We start from the raw sequence: 22010 nt of genomic DNA, 5'->3' as shown, positions 1-22010 counted from the left end.
ACTTTTCAGTTTTAAGAGATATTCATAATTCAGGATCAGATCCTGTATGACCTGTCAGTTTTTTAATAACATATCTTCAATTTACATACAGACTTCAAGTAAAATGGGAAATATAAAAAGATTAAAGTGTTCATGACAGTTTAAAGCAAAGAAGTGCACTTGCCTAAAACAAACATATTCACTTTTCCCTATCTTATTATTAATAATACATGTATAAAGCATATTAAGAACTACAAAACACAAACGTCACACTTCTTTCTCTACTGCAGTGTTCAAAGTAACTGATAGCTCATGAATAGCAGTTTCAAAAGCTGTATGAGGATACACTTCCCAATACTTAAGCAGTACAAAGAACTTTAATCTCAAGCTGATGGGTTTACAGTGGTATTATTTAAACATGAAAGTCTAATCAATATCCTACAAAAGCCATGTACAATGTATTTTTTAATATACCTTTGTGCAACTGAAAAGACATTGGACCTGAAAATTATATATTTCATGTTTGTGATATTGAAATTTTCAAATTGGGCCTAGCTCAATATACAGAAGTCATTAGATTATGAAAAATCTGATTTTTTTCCCCTGCCTTACTTTTTCAACCATAGAATACAAAATGATTCTCTACCAGAGTCATATGGAGGTACTGCAATCTAAACATATTATCAGCTGTGACAGAAATGCTATTTCTGTTGAATAACAAAGGAATGCTGTGACAACCCTGTCAACTTTTGGCAGGTAATGGTACCGATTCTATTCCTTGGGTGTTTTGCACTACTGTGGTTCAGCGTGCCTTTTCTGACTGGCAGCAGGGCGGAAGGAGAGAGGCAGCTCTTTCTTGTGGCCATGTATGTAGTGGGTTGGCTTTTGGATTTTTTAGGCCTTCCTTAGCAAGAGCAGTCAGAAATCTAAGGAAGTATTCCATATCATCCTTTAGCGTAACACAACATATAAATAAGGCGGAGATAAGAGAGCTCGCTCTCTTCTCTCTTCCAGTGGCTGAAGACAACAGGTCTCTCCACAGAAGGTCTTTGCTTGTATAGGCCAAGGCCTGCCTGTGTAGAACTGCCGTTATCTTCAGCCCCTCTGGGAGGCGTGGGGGAGTTGGTTGGTGCTCCACACAGTTCTGCTGTCTCGTTCAGGGAAGTATTTAATTCGGTTTTTGTATTTATTCACTAGCTTCCTATTAATGGGTATATTTGGAGGATATTTGTTTTTGGGGTTTTTTTATCCCTGTTTCCCCCCTCTCTTTTCCTTTTTTCCCCCCAGGAGCTCCCTATCGTGTGTGCAATTTATTCAAATTATACATATAATTGTAAATATATGTGAATATATATTTTTGATACAATTCCGTTTCGTTTGGGCTTCTTTCGGTTTTTCTGTGGTTTGTTTGTTTTTTCCCTTGCTTGAGAGAGCGGGAGGGGGGAGGAGACAGCTTGGACTCAGCAAGAGAGCCAGACCAAACTTACACAATGTAGTACCCTCATCATCGGTTTGTGACAGTCCTGACTGTTAGCCAAGCTTTTGCATGTACGTGACCCTAAATTCCCTCAACTGGTACATCAAACTCAGTGTAGTTACAATGACCTATATTTAATGCAGAGTTTCTCCAAGAAAGCAGTACCTTGCATCATCCCCGAAACATGACAGTGCTTCTCAGTGGGAACAACTTCAAACAATGAAGAAAGAATAACTGCAACTTTTGAAAAATCCAGGTAGTAGCAGAAACAAAGTAGATTATTTTAGGCCTGATTGTTCTGTATGTACTTATCAAAGTGTACAAACAAGTAGCTTGTAAGTAGTATCAGTATGAAACAGATCTGAGTTATTTAGCTTGATTTTTGGTGCAGAAAGCTGAGTGGAGTTGACCAAGTCAATATAAGGATTCATCTCAAATTATTACAAAAGTTCTTTCAGAGAAATTACTCTTTTGACTTTTCACTTGGTTGCTTCACCTTCCTGTACAAAGTGTACTAGGAGTCTCATTGCTAATGGAAGGCTTTATGAAAGACAATGAAAAGTAAAAAAGTATAAAAAAGCCTAAGCAACTAATAAATTTCAGGTACTTTTATCTTAAATAATGTGCATCTGTTTTACAAAAAGGTGGATGAATCATTTTAGTACCAGGGCTCTTTCAGTGTTTTAAATATGTGACTCAAAACTTCCAGAACCATCTCTAATCCCATATTACTTGAAGACTTTCAAATTCCTAGGTGAAAGCATACAAGCATACATTTTTTATAATGTAGATAACAAGGTTTTTGAAGATTCTTTATGAAAGAGATTATCACATAGGACTGACATTTGATGTGAACAAGTTTCTAATTTGATGGGAAAAGGAAAAAGCATCTTCAAAAACAGCTAAGTTAACGACAAGGTAAAACTGTTGTTCTTGAATATTTCTCAAAGCACCAGAGTTTATCATTGTGTGCATGTATTTATATATCTTTGGTGTTTTTCACTATAATATTTCAGTACTAATACAACATCTACTCTGGGTGGATGTTTCAGAACAAGGACCTATATCTACATTGATACTTTTAATGCATTTTAAATACCCCATGTGCTTCCAAAACTCTTTTGAGAATCTTGCTTGAGATCCTGGCCTAAAACATTATTGCCTCACCCCCATCTGAATTCTCTATGTGATGAGCAGTACATGAATATTTGTAGTGAAATCTTGTAAATTTAATAAAATGTTACAGGTTACGGTTTAAACAACAGTTCTTCATACTTAAGATGCTTCCTTAACACTCTTTGCTGCTGTTCTCACCAGTGCCTCAATAATGTAAGTACATTTGTTTAACATGAACTTGGGAGTTCACTGAGTCTCATTTAAAACCTAGAAACATTTATGGGACTATTTTCATTCATTTCAGCTTTCTTGGGATCAGACCTGTAGAATTTAGCCATATAGTGATGCTGCTTCTAGAAATAATCCCTTATCAGCCCATCTGGAACAGTACTCAAACGCAGAATAAGATAATATCTGTATCTGAAATATTCAATTCCAAAGAGACTTTGAATCCAAGTGGAAACAGCTGCATAGCCAGAAACATCCAAGTATACTGACTAAATACTAATCGTGTACTGGAAGCGTACTGTTTTCAGTGAGAATAACATGAATGCAATTCATTAATATTCATGATTACCACATGTATTATTAGTATAATTAACCTCATTCATATATCCACAGGCATGGATTTGGATAGGTGGACTACCCATTCTTATGGTGAGTGCAAAATCAGCTGGACAGCTGGGTTTGCAGTGTTGTGATGACTGATAAAAACCTTGGCCACTGGCTGGATACTAGTGGCATCTCCACAGATAAAACTGGGGTCAGTTGTTTAACACCATTAATGTCTGGAGGAGGTGATGGAGTCCATCATCAGCAACAGTATCAGTTTAGGGGGAAAGGTCAGCAAGACAGCTGTTAGTACTGCTATTCAGCAGAACCTGACTGGCTAGAGAAAGTGGCTGATAATAAACTCGTGGTGTGCAAGACAAATGCCAAGTCCTGTCTCTGGCATATAATAGCCTCTTGCCTCAGTTGAGCTGGTGATCACTTGATTCCAAGGCAGCTTTGCAGAAAAGGAGTTGGGATTCCTGGTGGATAACAAGGTGAATGTGACTTAATGGGGCACCCTTGAAGGCTGTCAAATATTGGACAAAGTTTCCTAGAAAGGCTGCAGATATCTCTGTCCTTGGAGATGTTCAAAATTGACTCTACAGGGCCTTGAGAAACTCCAGGTCAGCATTGCTTTGACTGAGACCTGGACCAGATGTTCTGCAGAGCTCCCTTACAATTTGTATTATTTTGTGATTCTAGATTTTAGCAATCTCTTTATAAAAAGAAGGAAGACTACACATTTACACTGATTGCAAAAGTATTAGCTCTCTTGCACATTACATCAACCTATCTCCATCTTTTATGAGTGAATAGAGTTGTACTTGAGTATTCTTTTGTAGCATCATATCCTGTTCAATTTTCACTACAGCATATTTGTCATCCTTAAAGCAAAAAATAATTTTGCAAGTCTGACACTGCAACAATGAAAGTACAGCATGCTCATAAGCCAGATATTTTCTAGCTAAGAAGATATTTGCTAGCATCTGTTTTACATGATTTAGTGACTACCTTCTGCACAGACATAGCGCACCATTTGTAGTATATGCTCTTTGCTCAGTATATTTAATAAACAGATTGCCTTCTGTTCATTTGATAATGCAAATTTACTTGTCTCAAAAAAATGAATTTGTATACCCCAAGAAAATATAACCTTCTAGAATTTGACTTAGTTTATAAAACGGCATTTTTTTGACAGTACCATGCAATTAAAGGGCACATCACTGAGTGTACATGGGTACCCAAAACATGAAAATTCCACTGTTAATTGGCCTGTTTTCCAGTGTACCTCTCCAAGACACTCTGCTTACCATGTTTTTCTGAAAACTTCTTTTTAGGATCCCATAGATTTTTATTACTTGCAGACTAAACGTGTGGCTGTGCTTTAGTTAACTTGAAGCCTGCGAAGAAAAATTAGAGACTCTACTGTATTGTAGCTTGGAGGCAGTAAAGTTATTTGCTATGGAGATATAATATGTGCTTGTGTTCATGTCACAGAATCTGTATAAATATCAAGCTTGTACTCTCCTGTATATTGACAATTTTCTGGCTCTGCAGGTTAGTCCGTCACTCACTAAGTTCTGGGTATCATCTTTCCTGCACTTCCTATGGTTTCCCTTTACTTTGTCTCCTTTTGTCTTTCTGATTTGCAACAGAAAACAACAAATGAACATAAGCTATTATATGACAGAATGTTGTCTTGGTTTTGTTGATAGTTGTTGTAGTTTCACCATAACTCATTCTAATTGTCCTTCATGCAATTAAAATAAAATTTATTTTAAAAGAGAGAGAGTCTCAATACTTTCTAGGAAGTGATGATCCTTTAATACCAGTATGTACTGATTTAATATAGTAACAACACCCAGCAATTGAATTTCAGACACTATGTGTATTCAAATAAAATGAATAAAAATAAACACCAGCTTTTTCTCCTAAGTCACAGAATTGAAAACAACCATTCCCTGAAGCACTGCTACTGAAGCTCTCTACTACTGGACCATTTGCTGAAGCTCCTCATTCTCTGAGCTCTCCTACTCTGGATGACAGTTTTTCTTTAGTAAAACTCTACATTAAAAGGCAAATAAAGTGAGCTTTAATTCAGCTGCTTTTCCTTGATTCTGAGGAATTATAATGTCTCTGCTGAGAAACCAAGTGAGATTAAATTTCACACAATTGTATTGATAATCATTCTTCAATGGCCTTCTTTATCTCAATTAGATTTCAAAGGTGCAACAACAAGAAAGTGATGGTTCTGGACATTCTAAATAGGATGTATTTTACTGTGCAGATTTTAAAAGTTGATGGAACATTAGGGTTAGTTTATTTGAAATACAGAGTTCTGAATTTCTTTTTTTAGAGAGTTTATTTTTACCACACCAGTCATTCAAATACATCTCATTCACCTGCTGATGGTACCTAAGGCAACACAATTTAACTGAGATCATAACTTTCCCTCTGAGCATGTCCAAATTCTGAGGCACATAAATACTCCAAAGACAAAAATAACTGAACACGTTTAAACATTCAGTTTCTATGGATACAAATAAAAGTAAAATGTCTAATGTGAGTTCTTATTCAGCCTAATGCCTTATAGATTCGAAGCACTTCATTAAGCCTTAGAGACAGATATTATTCCATAAATAAATACATAAAATAATAAAAAAGAACCATCCAAAATCCCACATCCTCTGTTTCTGATATGCAGTTGTGTATTCTAGTTGTGCAAGGATTACCACTGGCAGACAGTTCCTGCTTTCCCATTCCCACCCCACATTACAGCCTTATTGATAGACTTGAGATATAGTTTGTGTCATTTTCAAAAGAAAAATTTTTCTGTTGAAACATGAGAAAACTCAAAGCTCAGGACTTTGAGGCTTCTGGCCTTCACTCCAGATGTTTAGAGAATAATAGCTAGAGAGTTAACTGCTACAGATGCCTGATGCTGCTAGGTCAAAGTAATGAATGTTACATGGCTGACCTTTTAAGCCAAGATCAGCAAAAAAAGACCTGAAAAGCACAGTAGCATGATTAGAGATGTAGAAGTACTCGTGAGATTTCTCTCAGGCAGTTAGACACAGAGTGTAGTTTTTCAAAGTGTATTTTAAATGGCACTCTATTCAGTCTTAAAGATCATATTCAAAGAGGTGTTGTTCACAATTATCATAATCTTTAATGCTGTTTTCTGAATCCTGTGCTTCTGCAAGCCTTATTAATTAGCTTAATGTCTGAGTAAGCTCTTTCTTCTCACAAACTGCAGGTAAAATACAACATGAGATTGTCAGCACTGATGGTTTCTGTAAAGCTTTTTGCTAAAGCACAGGCTTCAATGATTATTCCTCAGCCAAATTCCATGCAATAGCCATGAAAGTCATCATTAGCACAGCACTGGGCTTCAACTCAGTTCCTGGTAGGGCTTTATTAGCTCCATACTGTATCACATTAAATATGGCTGCAAGGTTTTTTGGTCTGAATCTTGCTCACAAATGACCAGCTCAGAGCCTGAGCAGAATGACTAAAAATATAGACATCTAGAAGAGCCATAAATTACAGTAGAGGGGCCAGCTTTGACTACCTTAAGTTGACCTAACTCACTTGTTTTTTATACTGTTAAACCTGTTTATCCACCAAAGTATCTGCCAAATGTTTTGTGTTAGTAAAGACCATGTATCTACTTTGCTAAAATTTATTAGGCACTGTCTTTGTGCCTGAAAAGGAAAAAACCAGCTGCATAAAGCTGGGTTCAATGGATAGAAGTTCCATTGCCTGCTGAACCAACTAATTCCAGTGCAGACACAGGCAGGAACAGCTTCACAATTGTTCCCAAGTGGAGGCTAACGGCAGTGAGATCCCTCACACCTGCCTTGGGCAGCTGCAAGGTCTGTGCCTGGTCACTCCCTGCTCCTGTGGCTTGGAGCCAACATGAGCTGCTCCCCCCAAGTCCTCTTTCAGTTTTCCCGTGCTTGCTATCAACACCGTGTTCTTTTCAGCCTCCTTTACTGGCAATAATTGTCCCTAACAACACTTCAGACACTGGATTCTCACTTGTCGGTGCCTGCTTTTTTGCAGTTGAGGGTTTGTTATGATGCAGACCCACCCAAGGAAATTCTATACATACCACCCCTTTCTTTATGTCTATAGATGCCTACCCATGGCACTGTGTTATGGAGATTTACAACTCCAGTAAACATTAATTTAGGGATCTCTCATCTCCATTTTCCACAGTATCATTAGTATTAGTTGTCTAAAACTGCCATTTCACTACATATTCTCACAGTCTTATTAATATATGCTTTATTTGTTCTTCTGGCATAGAATTTTAAGAAGATCTGACTTGTGCAATCAGGTTGTTGATTGGTCTGGCAGTTTGCAGATTCCGCACCAATTAACTGAACTCAAGGGCTGATTTTAAAACGGAATAAGAATTACTAGAGACAACTTGTGAAAATCAGAAAATGAGTAGAGAAATGCACAATAGTGACTCCACTAAGGCAGAAGCCAAGTGCCCGAATGGCACATGGGTATTAGGTGGGCAGTGCTCACACAGTTGAAGGGTAGCAACAACATTACTACTGTATGGGCTGTTACATGGGACAGTAGAGGAACACTGGGAAGGGAGGGATGAAAAGTCAGACAATGAACACAATTCATGGGACATTAGACTTCAATATTTCCATTTGCCTAAATAGGAACTTATTTTGTGCATGTTATCATGCTCATCAGTTATCCTGATTAATTAAGACTTGACTGTATACTTAATACCTTATCAATTCTTATGAAGAGTAGTTGATGGAAAAATCATTTTACTTATCATTAACTAAGACCCCAAAAATTTATGTTACTTGGCTAGAATTCTACCAAAATACTTCCAAGTACTTTAGAACCCTGAACTTACCTTCCATGCTTATTTGGCTCAACAGGAGTAAGACTCAACTGCCTAAATGAATCCTAGCAAACGCTGTTGATAGCCAATGTGGAGATAAAGTGCTATTGGGGAATAGGCTGCTATTCATCTAATCTTAAAACAGACATCTTCAATAGGTCTGATGAACCATATCATTAAAATATTTGCTTCTCTCCATTTACTGTAGAGTCTGGGGTAACTAGCTTTAACACAGACTCCTACAGTGTAGTACAGTGTATCTTAGATTCAAGTCGGATGAATGTTACCTCAGGAATTCAAATGTAGAATCAGATACTTAATGTACAAAAAATCATGTCAAGGAATCTACAGTGAAATTCTTTAAAGGAAGAACAAAACAAAATAGGCAAATCTTATTTAACCCCAGCCGACTCCCCCCCTCCAGAATTAAACCCAGAGATTAATTTTTTTTTTTCAAAACTTCTTGTTCTGTATCTCCAATGCAGTAAAACAGATAGGCTGAACAGTTAGGCTAATATTAGAGACAGACACACTAATCACTACTTGGAAGGGATCTTCCCTGCTGTCTCCTCTTCCAAATGCACTTTTTCTGTGAGGCCCAAATTTGGCAGCTGATAGCACAAACTTCCACAGTTTGTGCATACTGCAAAGAAGTAGCCATAGCCCTGCTTTCCCCAGTCCTTTGCACCTCCTGTAACTGAACCTTGTCAGTTTTAACCCAGTCCATTCTGCCTCAATCAAACATGCTGAATACTCGTCTATGATTTAGCAAGAGTTAAAATTATCTTTTAGGAAAAAAGCAGTGAAACTGCAAAGCAAAACAAATACGACAACCAGTTCTAAATGGTAGCTACTAACAATAATATTCTTCAGTACCTATGTTGAGTATTTCCTACCCTGAACCCTGCCAGGAGGTGACTCATACATGTAGAGACACTAACTCACACAGGGAAACCTTACATCACAATGCATAATGAGTCTATGAACCCCTGCACTGATTCACCACCTGATACACTCCACTGCACACCTCTGCAACCTGGTCCAGAGATTATCCAGACCTGAAGATGCTCAGTGTGGGCTGAGCTTTGCTATTGCTGAGTAACTTCAAGCTTGGAGGCCAGGGCACAAAAGGTGGGAAGGCCACTGCCCTCCCCTTTCTCACACCCACATGGGTGCAGATTGTGGAGAAGCCCACATTCAGATCTGCAAATGCAGAAGTGAGAGCTTCCAGCATCCACAGTCTTGCCGCAGGCTGTACATCTCCACTGCCTAACATATGGAAATCAGCTTCCAGAGCTGACCTACTTGCTCCAAGGGAGGCCCTGTGAAGTCAGTCCCCCAGCTACACTTTTACTTACTTCCATGCCAAAGTCTGGTAATGCAAACTCAGGCAAATCAGCAGTGCAATTTTTAGGGATTTTGAACTTAGTGTCAGGGTTTGAGAGCAATAAGAGTTGCCTTAACAATCCAGAAGAAAGCTGTACTAAGGCTGGTTTGGAGTGTCTATAGATTCATAAAACTTTTATTTTTCCTACTTTTTTAGAAATATTATGAAAACAGTTTAAGACAGTGATAGCTTATTCTTCTATCTTGTCCTAACATGCCCAAAGCCTTATCTAGCATTCTTTGCATATCCAGCACTGATGGGAAAATAGGTTAGACTTCAGCTATATAACTATGAAAAAAAATCTCAAATACCCAAACACCTCTATTTCAAGAAAATACAATTTGCTGTCTTGTGCAAATTGACTAAGATTTTGGTATCCACTTGAGAGAGCTTCTGCTCACAAAATATGCTTTTTTCACAATAAATAAAAGAGATGACTTCAAAAGCCATAAAACATTTGAAACATTCACATCATCTCATCCCTAATTCTTATTGCAGACACTCCTCCTATTGCATAACATATGTGTTGGAGAGGTTTGCAAAAGTTTATGCAAACTGTACGCAATATTTTAAAGATTAAGCACTAAAATACAGAGGAAGAGGTCAAGAAAACAGACAAGCTATGATATTAAACAGCAAAATAAGAACACTCTACATAACTTTTTAGAGTTTATGAGGAGTGAAGAGTGTAACATCTATTCAAAGCATGACTTTCAGTAATATAATTAAAAATGTGTGACAGTCTACAAACAGAGCTATAATCCACCTTGACAGAAGTTAGTGCATCAAGCAAATCCTGACCTGGGAGTCCTGCCACTTTCTTAATTGGAACAGTAACTGGGTTTGCCTGAAAGAGTGAAATGTATTCCTCATCTTAAATTGTAACAATGGGTAACGGAAAAATCAGATAGAGCAGAAAGACTGCAGAAACAACTGGAAAATAAATGCAGTTGAAGACAAGTTCCTGTTGACAAAACATACTTAATTGAAAGGAATCATATCATGCAAGGAAAGTTGTTTATAAGGCCACATAAGAAGGGCTGTAAAGCTCTTATTTTAAAAATATGTCAGTATTCTGAGCTAGAAAGACATGACAATAATGTACACCAAGGGAGGAACTGCCTCCCAGTTCTGTGCAGGCTCTAACAGGGAAAACTCGGCTATCTGATGGCTACAGAAGAAACAAGTGCAATAGTCCCAATGAGATAATATCTCTGTACAAGTGCATACTTGCTCAGGATTATATCTATATGGACTCTATTTACATGTTGTGCTGGTTTTGGCAGGAGTAGAGTTGATTTTTGTCACAGTAGCTGGTATGGGGCTACGTTTTGGATTTGTGCTGAAAACTGCTGATAACACAAGGATATTTTCATTGTTGTTGATCAGTGCTCGCACAAAATCAAGGCTTTTTCTGCTCCGCACCCTAACCCACCAGCGAGGAGGCTGGGGGTGCACAAGGAGTTGGGAGGGGTCAACAGCTGGGATAGCTGACCCCAGCCGACCCAAAGGATATCCCACAACACACGGTGTCATGCTCAGCATAAAAAGCTGTGGGAAGACGGAGGAATGGGGGAGATGTTCGGAGTGATGGTGTTCATCTTCATGAATCACCGTTACCCTGCTTTCTTGGAGACAGCTGAATGACGTGGTGAATGAATTCTTTGCTTTGCTTTTGGGTGCAGCTTTTGCTTTACGTATTAAACTGCCTTAATCTCAACCCACAAGTTTTCTCACTTTTATGCTTTTGATTTTCTCCCCTTGGAGGGGAGTGAGCAAGCGGCTGCACAGGGCCATGCTGCTAGTTAGGATTAAACCATGACACAAGTAAATAAAATGGGCCTGGGCCATCACATTAGCCTTGAGGCAGACTGACACTACACAGCTCTTGCTTGGCCCACTGAAATCCTTCATCCCCTCTTCCACTTCCACAAATATGATACCTGCATCAAAACTGTTTTTTGGGAAAGATGCATGGCCAGCCTTAGTTCTTGAAACATACCCAGGCACACACACAGGGAGTGTGCTGGCACTTAACTATGTGGATGGCCACATGCCAGCGAAGAGACTCAGACTCAAGCTCACTTCAGTTTACTGTGGCAGATGCAGCCACAAGGACTGGATAGTACAGTTCACTGAACTGGTACAGCTGAGATTCAGACCAGATGTGTAAAAAAGGGATGAGCTAGTCCTACAATAGGAGAGGTTGGATAATTATAGACATGGAGGAAAGGAAGGTTTGATCAAAGAAAAGTGACAGGAAAAACATTTTTTATTACTACTTATCTTTCCCTCTGGTACTGTAACAAAGATCCTAGCAATGATGCACAAAATGCATGATGGCACACCGTGCAAGTCTTGTGTTAGTGGATACCTTGCTTGCCCAAGGAATGCAATTGCTCTGTGATTTCTTTGACATGAAGACAGTACAGCACCTCCATATTCAGAAAAAATTGCTTTCATCTCATAATATTTATCTACTTACTTGGATCAAAAGCTTAACATAAATATAGTGTTCCAGGGAAATTATCTTTTGCTTGGTTTGCTTCTGGTCTCTCTGTTTATTTAGCAACTACATAATTTGATAAAATAATGGGGAAAATATGAGTTTCAAATTCCAAGTTGTCATTTCAAGACAAATATAACACTTAACTAAGTGGGTGCATCTTGTGTGGTGTGGAAAGTGTTACAAGAATGCAAGTAATTCTCTGCAGGAAGAAAACAAATTTTTGGCTGGATTCAGTGAGAATGTCTTATAAGATGTAGCAGGAAATTAGGTTTTGGATAAAACTCATGAGGGCTTAGGCTACACTTTTGAAGTCTATTCTAATTTTGATTTTTTTGGGCTCATCATGGCTGGGCTTTGCGAACAAAGATTTGGGGAGGGCTCTACCCACATTTGTTACAAGCACGCTGGTGGCTAATAAGGCCAACACGAGATAGACAAGTACGATTGCAAACGGCACAGCAGAAGGACTCCTTAGGTGGTATATTCTGCAAGGCACAATTCTTTCTGTGTTGTCTTTTCTCCTCGAGAGTGATCCTGCGTGCGTTCTCAAAAGCATCAGCAGCATTATAGATGGTGTGTCTCCAGACCTCCCGATTGGAGGCCAGAGTAGACCAGTTATGTTGATCAATATGGCCAAGGCTGAGATGTTGCTTCAGGGAGTCCTTGTGTTTTTGGGCTACACCTCAACTTAAATCAAAAAATGATATAAAGGTGATACTAAAAGAAGGCAGAACAAACAATGTTTGCTTTGAATGATTTGCATTTTCCTGTAACTATATATATTCAAACCATCCACAATGGAGATATAAATCATATTTAAAGGTTGAGATCTTCCTGATTATGTTGCAACTCAAAAACTGCCCAGTTAATGACAATGAAAGATATTTCTATGGAATGGTGTATTATTTCAGCATTTGCTCTTGGGGATTACTGCCCAATATTGTCACTAAAGCAAAGCAAAAACCTGAGGGTGGATGAAGTATAAACATTGCTCCATTACAGTAAGAAGTCATAAGTATTGTAGTTTGAGCGCTTACATAAAAATTTGTGAGCTACCATTTCCATAGCAACAGGTAACATAATTTAGCTAAGATAGCTGCTTTCCATTCTAGGCACTTCATTGCCATTGCAATTCACAAAACACAGAAGTACGTCTTCTAAGACCCTAACACAGTAAATAAGCAAAACACTGGAAATGCTGAGGAAGACACAGCTTTTATTTCAGATGCAGGACAATAAAATGCTTCTTTCTCTTCTCATCTGTATTTCATGGGATTCTTTACCATCCTCAACCCACCATATACTAATTTAGTTCTCCTTATGGTGCAGGAGATCCAGCAAAAGACACCTGAAGCTGGTCTGTCTCTGTGTTAGTCTGATTCTTTCTGGAATGTGCAGAAGCAGCATCTTCACTGACAGATTCCCTCTTTCTCTCTTTCTTTCCCTCAGTTACCAGAATAAGATTCATTTCAATGCACGGAGTCAGCACAACATATCTGGGGCACCTGTTAAATCTCATATTGAGCCTACACACAGTTACTAATTTAACACTGCTGACACACTCCCATAGTCGTAATACTTTTGCTTCCCCAATGGTCCTGTGATTTTTTTTTTTTTATTAATCTGAATCACTTTAAAGTGCTTTTTAAAAACATCTGTCTCTGTAGTTTTAAATTTAAAAAAAAAAGAAGTCTAGGAAAAAATTTTAAAATGGGAACTTACAGAAACACCAGAACTAATATTCTCACTAAAGTTACCTTGAAATTTCACACTTGAGTAGCCGCAGTCTAAATGGAAAGATCAGGGGGAGCACCATCAATTTCTGTCTACTGGAAGTATAGGATTGCAGCCTGCAATCTTTGCCTTGCAAAGAATAATGTCTTATACTATTTTCTCAGTGAGGCTGGCAGAATTCCTTCTGAAGGAGAGATGTGATTGATGTCAGCAAGTGAATCATCCCCCGTCCATGGGAAATGGATGCTTTTGAAAGCAAGCTGCATTGGCCGCTGCATTTGATAGACTCTGTAATGAAGTGATGTCTGTCTCTGAAGTTGTCCTGAGCTGAGCCCCTGACAGGAACCCTAAGGCACTCACCTCTTCACAGATTTTCCTTACTATAGAAATATGCAAAAGGCAAAAACATTAAGCTTTTAACTTCATCGCTGAGAATTAATTATGCATGATATTAGGATGCAGATAATTTATCTGACTTCTAGGTTTTTTTCCCATTTTGGCAAGTTGAACAGTAGATCAAAGACAGGAAGTGATACAGGCAGCTGGAAAAGTAGCTGGGAGTACAAACATTTGTCCTGTGGGTACATAACATGAAAATTTCACTGGAGCAATTCAGGGATCAAGTGTAAGATACAATAAATGCCACTTATGAACTCCACATAAAAAATATATAAAACATAAACATGGCAGCTAGCTTCTTTTTTCCAACTACAATGCAATGCATGCCTTTTTACAGACAAAGATCCTATGGCACAGAAGAATAATCCTCTACTTCTACATCCATCCAAACAAATACACAGAACCTGAATATTATTACATTTAGACAAACCAAGTATGCATGATCTAGCACTGTGATGAAGGCTTAAGTGTTCAGTTGATATGAAAAAAAAAAGCATTACACCTACCAGAGTAATTATTACAAGAGTATTTTTATCCTGTAGTTGAACATACGCAATAAATAAGCATTAGGTTAAGCTACTGAAATAGTTCATGAGCCTTTATTATTGTACAGGACAAATTCTGCAAGTCTCTCTTACAGATTTCAGCACAGCAATGGCTAGTTCTTGACCTGTGATGCAGGTTGAGTGTGCCTGCTGAACTAACAAGAATACTGACTATCCTGTTTCTGAGGAAATTGATTCAGTGCTAAACACCAGGACTGTAAAAAGTCATCTCCATACTAACTACCAGTGGCTAGTCTTGCATTATAATCAAACACATAACATACACAAGTCACTGATCTTGATAGGTAAGTTTTACACTACCACATCCATAATTTATTATTACAGGAATCACAATCATACTTAGTCAGAGACAACTATGGAAAACACCAGCTACTATCATCTCTGATCATCATGATCACTTCCTTGGCTGAGATCTGAAGCAGGAAACAGTTCTAGAACTATGTCAAAAATAAAATTTAAATTATATCGACAAGTTTATTTTGAAATAGTAAAGACTGCTTATGGCATTTTAGCTTTGAGAGTGTCATTTAATATTTTTATAAGAATATGTTTATATAGCAGTATGATTTATTCCTGTTAAAAATCTTGTAACAGCAAAGTAATATTTGACTCGTGGTCTATGTAATACATTAAACCACTGTGCAGAATTTGTTGGCTTATAGAGAATTATCTAAACATCTATTCTCCTTGGGATAGTTTTTGTGATTCACAGCTGAGACTTCTCATTTCAAGAGAAACAAAAATGTTTAAAAAATATAATTATAAATTTAAAAATATTATGAGGTGATATTACTTTATAAAAGATTATTTTCTCTAAAATTATACTTTAAAAATGAAATCTACAATATAAACTATTATTTTAAAATCTTCCTTGTTGCATACAGCAAATAACTAAAATACATTAAAAAGTGCCGCTTGATCACTTAATTGGCCACTGAGGATCATAATGGTCATGATTCATATTATGGCCTTTAAAACACATATATAATAAAATAGAATATATATTATATAAAAATAGAAAAATATTTACTATTATGAACTACTTATTTTGTAAAATATTTTGTATAACTCATGTTACATAAATGACTAGGAAATTATTAGCAGTACCTGCTGTACCTCTGTACCCAGAGGTCTTTATATAGTTCTTGTTGAACAACTATAAATCATAGTGAAGAACCGAAGAAATGAGATCAAGTAGTCCTAAAGAGTTAAATAAACTCATGTGGCAAAGCATCAGCATTATATGTCTCTGTGAGACTCCTAATTTCAAAGAAGGAGTATATAGCTCATTCACTTCTGAAATTACCTCATTTTCAAGAAAACTTTGTATCCCTTTCATTTTTCCTTTTTCATATAGTTAAGTGGAAAATAAACAAGTGAAATTGAGGGTACAGAAAAAAACATTCGAACACATGAATGGTATGAAATTCACACAACTGTCCCGTTCCTGCACGATTAGTAATTTTCATCTGTTTTCCCTTCTTTGTAACTCTGTGAGTGAGTCTGCACTCTGGAGCAGGGACACACCATACTGTGCACACCCCAGCTGAGCTTCCCCAAAACACATGCTGTCTGTATCCTGATCCCAGGAAAGGTTTGTTCAGTTATGTGCAATCCTCATTGCTTAATACCCATAAGAGGCAGGCTCCAGAGCAACCCAGATTGGAAACATATGAGCTGTTTTGGACTGGGAGCCTGAAGGAGCTCAGAAATAAAAAAAGAAATAAATTTCAATCAATTTGAAATAATCTTTTCGTATCCCCCAGTGCAAATTCACATAGCAGACTTTTCACGTTGGTATATAATGCTTGGTTTTCTACCTGCAGGTTCATCTGGAAAACTGGTATTTTGAACAGCAAGACTATGAACGGTTAAATCTCAATCAAGACTAAAGGCAACAGAAGCATAGGGTACACATAAGCTTTCTCTTCATGGTTTTTACTTGAGACAAAAAAGTCAAAACAAATACAGAACTGTAAGAAACTAACAGAACTAAGAGAGTTAGGAAGTTGGATAAGACCTATACTGGATGAAGTATAATAAATGAAAGACAGCTCATTTTTAGTTTATGATTCTGTCCATTCAATTTTACCTAAGCTCAAAGGGACCTTAGTTGTGAGTGACCTTTACAGTTTTGTTTTGTTTACTAGCTCATCATATTCCACCCCCTTATGGTTTGATGGCTTTCATTTTATGTGTTTTGGGGTTTTTTTACTATTATTTTTATTTTTATTTTTTGTTTGTCTGTGTTTTTTGTTTGGTTTTTGTTTGTTTGTTTGTTTGTTTGTTTGTTTTAATCAAGCTTGTATTCAGTCTAAGCTGAAAGATCTTGCTCTTTTTGAGCATCAAAAGAATGTTGCTAAAGTTCAGCATAAAGGTTAGGAAAAAAAATCACAACATTTTGCCAGACTCAGTTTACTGGGCAAGCATTTTCCTAGATAAAATCAAGATGATAGCTAGCCAAAAACATCTGTGAAGTTATATTTTCTCCAAATTTGTTCTTTAAAAATCTATCGGCTCTAATCAAATACATTGTACGTTGATATTCCATTGTTGATACTCTTGTACTAAATTCCAGTCAGTGTTATTTGTTCTAATCCATCCATTTTTCATTAATATTCTACCAGCCTTACACATGCATTGCACAAAGGCAGAGAAAAAGGATAAGGATAAGACTTTCTGTACTTCTGACTCAATACGACTGTAAGTGCAAATAATATGACTGAGAAGACACTTGCAGATAAACTTCTGTTTCAGTTACAACACCCCAGTACTAGCGTCGTGAATGAAATGTCCATTTAAGTTTTTGACCCAGTAGATCTGTGAAAAAGAAAGTGCCCAGTTCAGTAGGCCATTAACTAACCCATGAAATTATGTTCATTATACAAAGTGTTATTTCTTCTGGAAAATGAGCAGGTCACTAACCTACCACCTTATGGCATACTTATCAGACACACCTAGGAATTAGAATGGATATTTTGTGTTCACATTTGATTAGCATTTGAGGCCCTCTTTCTAGAGAAACACTTCCCACAGGAATGCACATGCCAAATTCCTACCACAGCTTGAACTATTATACAAAGACCTGAGAATGCTCATTCCACTTACCTCTATCTTAGGTTTACTGACAGTGCTGAAGACAACACTTTTCCCTAGACTACTAAATGACTTTCAGAAATAAAAAAAAAAAACTAACATTTTGAAGTTGAAATCTAGCATTACATTGCCCACAATGAAGAACTGTTTAAATAAATAAACAGCCACAGTTTTGTGCCCGAGGTATTTCATAAAACCTCAAGCCTCTTTAGATGAATTGCAACAAAACAGCATTCATCATTAACAAAATGAAAAACAAAGTCTGTGGATCTTACTAAAGAGTTTGGGTACCTTGTGTTTGTAGTACAGAACAAACACTGCACTCTAAAGCAGAACTAAAAGAAAATTCAACATAGAGGCAGAAGGTGCATTTGGATTACCTACTGTAGACTCCTAACTCAGGTGGCACCTAATTAATATGGATGTGATTCAGAACAGGAATTCACAAGTGTGCTTCACAGCCACTGGAAATCAAAGCAGTCAACTGCTGTTAACTACCTCCTCTGTGCTAAAGGTACATTCCTGATCTTCTAAGTGAGTTCATAAAAGAGATTAGGTATAGGCCTGTAGTTTGAGGGATGCATTTGAATGGGCTTTGAAGTCTCTATCTTTTTTTAATCCTGCTCCTTAAAAACACATCCTGGCTAATCCTCCTTCTTTTTTGGAATAATGATCACCCAAAACTCAGTGCCCACTCTGGTACAACCAGATTGAAAACAGATAGATTTCATGTGCTGCTATAAGAGCATTCCCTTCCACCTCAAACCTCGTGTTAGCCACATCAAACTGGGGAAAAAACATTCATTCCTATTCTGTGAGTTATATTTTGGGATCACCATTTTGTTTGTTTGACACAGACAAACACTGTAACTTGAACTGGAGCTAAATCCTTAAAAAGGGAGAATGAAAAAGGTGGTGCTATGTACAAATAAGAAAGTACTTTACTTCTATATACAGCATGAAATTCTACATGAATATATTCTCATAGCTTTTGAAAAAAAGGAAGAGTTCCTAGGACAGCTGTTAGAAAACCAGTCTTACAGTGTGAGCCTTAAAGAGTAAAACATATCAAATTTACCAGAACAAAAGTTGAAAGGTACCTTGACTACTGTATATAAATTTTTAGTAGTCATAGGAATGATAAAAGTGACAGTCTGTGGAAGAGGCCAGGTTTGCAGATCAAGGCAATAAGTTCATCAGGCCAAGTGGCAGAGCCAGAATACGGCCACCAGTTTCTGTGCGCAGAGGCCTTCTGACAGGCCATTGCAAAGAGTTTTTCATAGACACTTGTTCAGAAAACAGATGTAAAAGGGAGAATTTTCAGTCTTGCTGACAAAGGCATAGCAAAAGGAAGACTGGCAGCTGAAATTAGACAAATTCAATCTTTCCATAACATTGCAATTTCCTAGCACTAAGGGTAATTAAATATTGGAATGGCTTACCAGGGGAGCTGGTGGACTCGCCATTGCTTGGAGCTTTAGGACGAGATTACATATCATTGTAAAAGAGATGCTTTAATCCAGCTTCTGGAAGTTCTCAACATGCCCATAACACTTGCAGCTCTGCATTAAGACAATGACTATAATCAAATCTCATACTTTCAGCTGATCAACTGCAAGGGTTATAAAGAATTTCTTTTTCCTTTCACATAAAAACCAGACAGATACTTGGGTGTGGTTTAGGTTCTGATCTGTCTCTGTAGTAGCAAAGATTGTCCACATTTACAGAAAACACAGGAGCAGCTGATGCAGTGGCCAGTGGTGATAGGGGAAGTACTTTTTCTTAGCCTGAAATTCACCAAGCAGTCATACCCAAATGGGAGCTCACACAAATTTGAAGTCATCCAGATGGATGCAAACCACCTCTGCCCTAGAACCTGTGTGATTAGGTCAGTGCAGAACCAGGTTTGATTTGTCTGCCCTGCTGAGGGCCTGGCAGTAGCACCCATGCAGTATTTCACTGACGCAGCCACAGAGCACTGGCCAAGGGTCAAATGAAAAACTATTGGATCACCATACCCTTAGAGGTATCATTAATGCATCTTGCTAGATTAGGTCAAAGGCTGTGCTTTTCCCAAGGTGAGATAAATAGAAATCTCAAATGAGTTTGTTTTGTGTTTGCTCAGTGAAACAAATCACCTGTTAACACACTTAGAATCATTTTGACATATCTAATTAAGTAATTGCTATTAAAGATGCATGAGTAACACCTTGATCTTCTCTGTCTACTGAAAGTTAAGATACTTTAGCGTAACTAATCATGTTAGCACACAGGTATCAGGACGAATTTAGTGTTGTGTTTTCCAACTTAAGTAGATACATAAGCATCCCTTTTGGTATTTAGTTTAGTTACATCTGTAATTATACAATCTGCACTATTTTAGCAGACTACTATAATGACAATTATTAAATGTAAGTGAAGCTGAAGGCAAGACAGAACATTCTGCTGCTTTTACACTTGTGTGAAAAGAGTATGTCTCGACTCTGTCAAATAAAGCATAAAATGAGAAATGGTTGTTCTAGTGATTTCTATGAGCTGCACAGCAGCATGTTCATACTGTGAGTCTCCAAATATGAAAGTCCACGTTTTCGGGCTTTTACGCTTATTGACTACCTATGCTGTTCTCCTACATCCCTTTGACAGTTAGTTAAATTCAAAGATATTTCTGTCTCAGCTAAATAACAGGTCATTGGATGGATTTGTGCACAGTTACACCTGGAACGTAATGCAGGCATGTAATTGACCTGTCCTGCAATTTGGGATATTTTCCATGCAGAATAAGGATGATTTCTCTTTGCCATAATTCTGAAGCATATATACTCTGTTGTCAGTACTGGTCATTATCATTGTGTTAAGATTGTCATATTTCAAAGTAAGATGGGACACACCATGACAGCACCATCTAGTAACACAAAATATTCATGCAAAACAAAAAGCAGACTCAACCTTTAAAAATGAGAGGGGAAAAAAAAAAAGATGTACTGATACTGTTTGTCTCAATGTCTATTTTGGTGACACATGCATATATTTGACATCAGTCATAAAGGTCATATTTACAGGATGGTCCTATTAAGCACAGGTAGCCTTACTCAAACCAAACCAAAATACTCAGAATAAGGGTCTCCTCATCTGCAATGAAAATGCCAAAATCTGCATTTACAGTCTTCTGACTTCTCAAACAGACATCACTTGGTGTGCTGCTGTATCTGAGTGCAAATAACTCTGACAGACTCTGTACCCAGATCTGCTCCACACTGCACACAAATTTCGTTATAATGAACTTCTAACCTTTTATTATCATTTGTTCTGTTGTAATTCTTACAGCATACCTAGTGCCTACAGTAAAAGAATGCTTGGAAAACCTTGAATAAATCTACTGTCCCCTAATTTTTAAAGAATACTCTTTAAACAAAAACTGAAGGAGGAATATTATATTACGCAATAGACACATTAGAAGCCAATGACATAATAAATAGTAATATTGTTCTAATGATAAATATCATCACAAATTTGGACTAAATCAATTTGGGATACAAAAATTATGCCTCAATTTTCACAACCTGTTCAACTGAAGTATTATTGAAGAAACTTTTGAGTATAGAAAGGTATTTGCAGCAGAGAATTACCTTACTTCACAGTGCTCATTTATATTCCTTCTGTGCCAAAATCTCTACCCAAGTAACACAGAAGTCAACATGATCACTTAGCATCAAATTCTCTGCTCTTATATTTCTGCTAAAAAATTCCAAACTCAAAATGTTTGGATTGTAAAGTAATTATAGTTGTAAAATTCTAAAACTTTTATTTGAGTGGACTGCTTTTAAAATTAAGTTCCACACAGCATAAAAAAATGTATTTGTATAGCAGAATCCAGAGAATTAGCATAATTATGTTCTCATCTGTTCTGGATTTTCTATTGAAAATTATGTTCTTACTATTAAAACCTGTTTCCTACGCATTTCTAGTAATAAAACTGGAAACTCACTCTTATATTTATTGAATCTTTGCTTTCCTTAAACACCAACAGGTGGGTTTTTTTTCCTTCGTTACAGAATCACATGCAAGTTTTAGTAACTTAAAATCCTTTCATTACGACTTGTTCGTTTGGAATACTGCTTCTTCTCCCCCTTGATTTGTTTAACATTAAATATACTGTAGTTAACATTTTAAGCAAATTTTCAATTCTATTCTTTAAACTGATGCATGTAATAGCTACTCATTCTTCATTTATCTGAAATCTAAAAAACTTTAATAGTACAATTTTGACATTTAAAAAAAATGCTGTCAGAAGCACACCAAAATAATTTGTCACCCCC

General features: G+C 37.2%; 1 protein-coding gene and 1 long non-coding RNA gene across 8 annotated transcripts in view; one reads left to right on the top strand and one right to left on the bottom strand.

Moving 5' to 3' along the window:
- Window positions 1-22010, bottom strand: part of DLGAP2 (DLG associated protein 2) — a 455132-nt gene that overhangs the window by 134886 nt on the left and 298236 nt on the right. The window contains exon 4 of one of the 7 annotated variants that reach the window (XM_017814550.1): window positions 19137-19256. The exons of the other annotated variants lie outside the window; for them this stretch is intronic. The gene's annotated coding sequence lies outside the window, so the exon portion shown is untranslated. The remainder of the gene's footprint in view (window positions 1-19136; window positions 19257-22010) is intronic. 7 annotated transcript variants of the gene reach the window in all.
- On the top strand, window positions 1126-3223 carry LOC108497156. The gene is made up of 3 exons (XR_001874700.1): window positions 1126-1712; window positions 2703-2785; window positions 2877-3223. It is a non-coding gene; the product is annotated as an uncharacterized LOC108497156 (long non-coding RNA).

The sequence above is a fragment of the Lepidothrix coronata genome, unplaced genomic scaffold (genome assembly GCF_001604755.1).
Source record: "Lepidothrix coronata isolate B3197 unplaced genomic scaffold, Lepidothrix_coronata-1.0 Scaffold45, whole genome shotgun sequence".
Taxonomy (NCBI): domain Eukaryota; kingdom Metazoa; phylum Chordata; class Aves; order Passeriformes; family Pipridae; genus Lepidothrix; species Lepidothrix coronata.
This window is presented reverse-complemented; position numbering and strand designations above follow the sequence as displayed.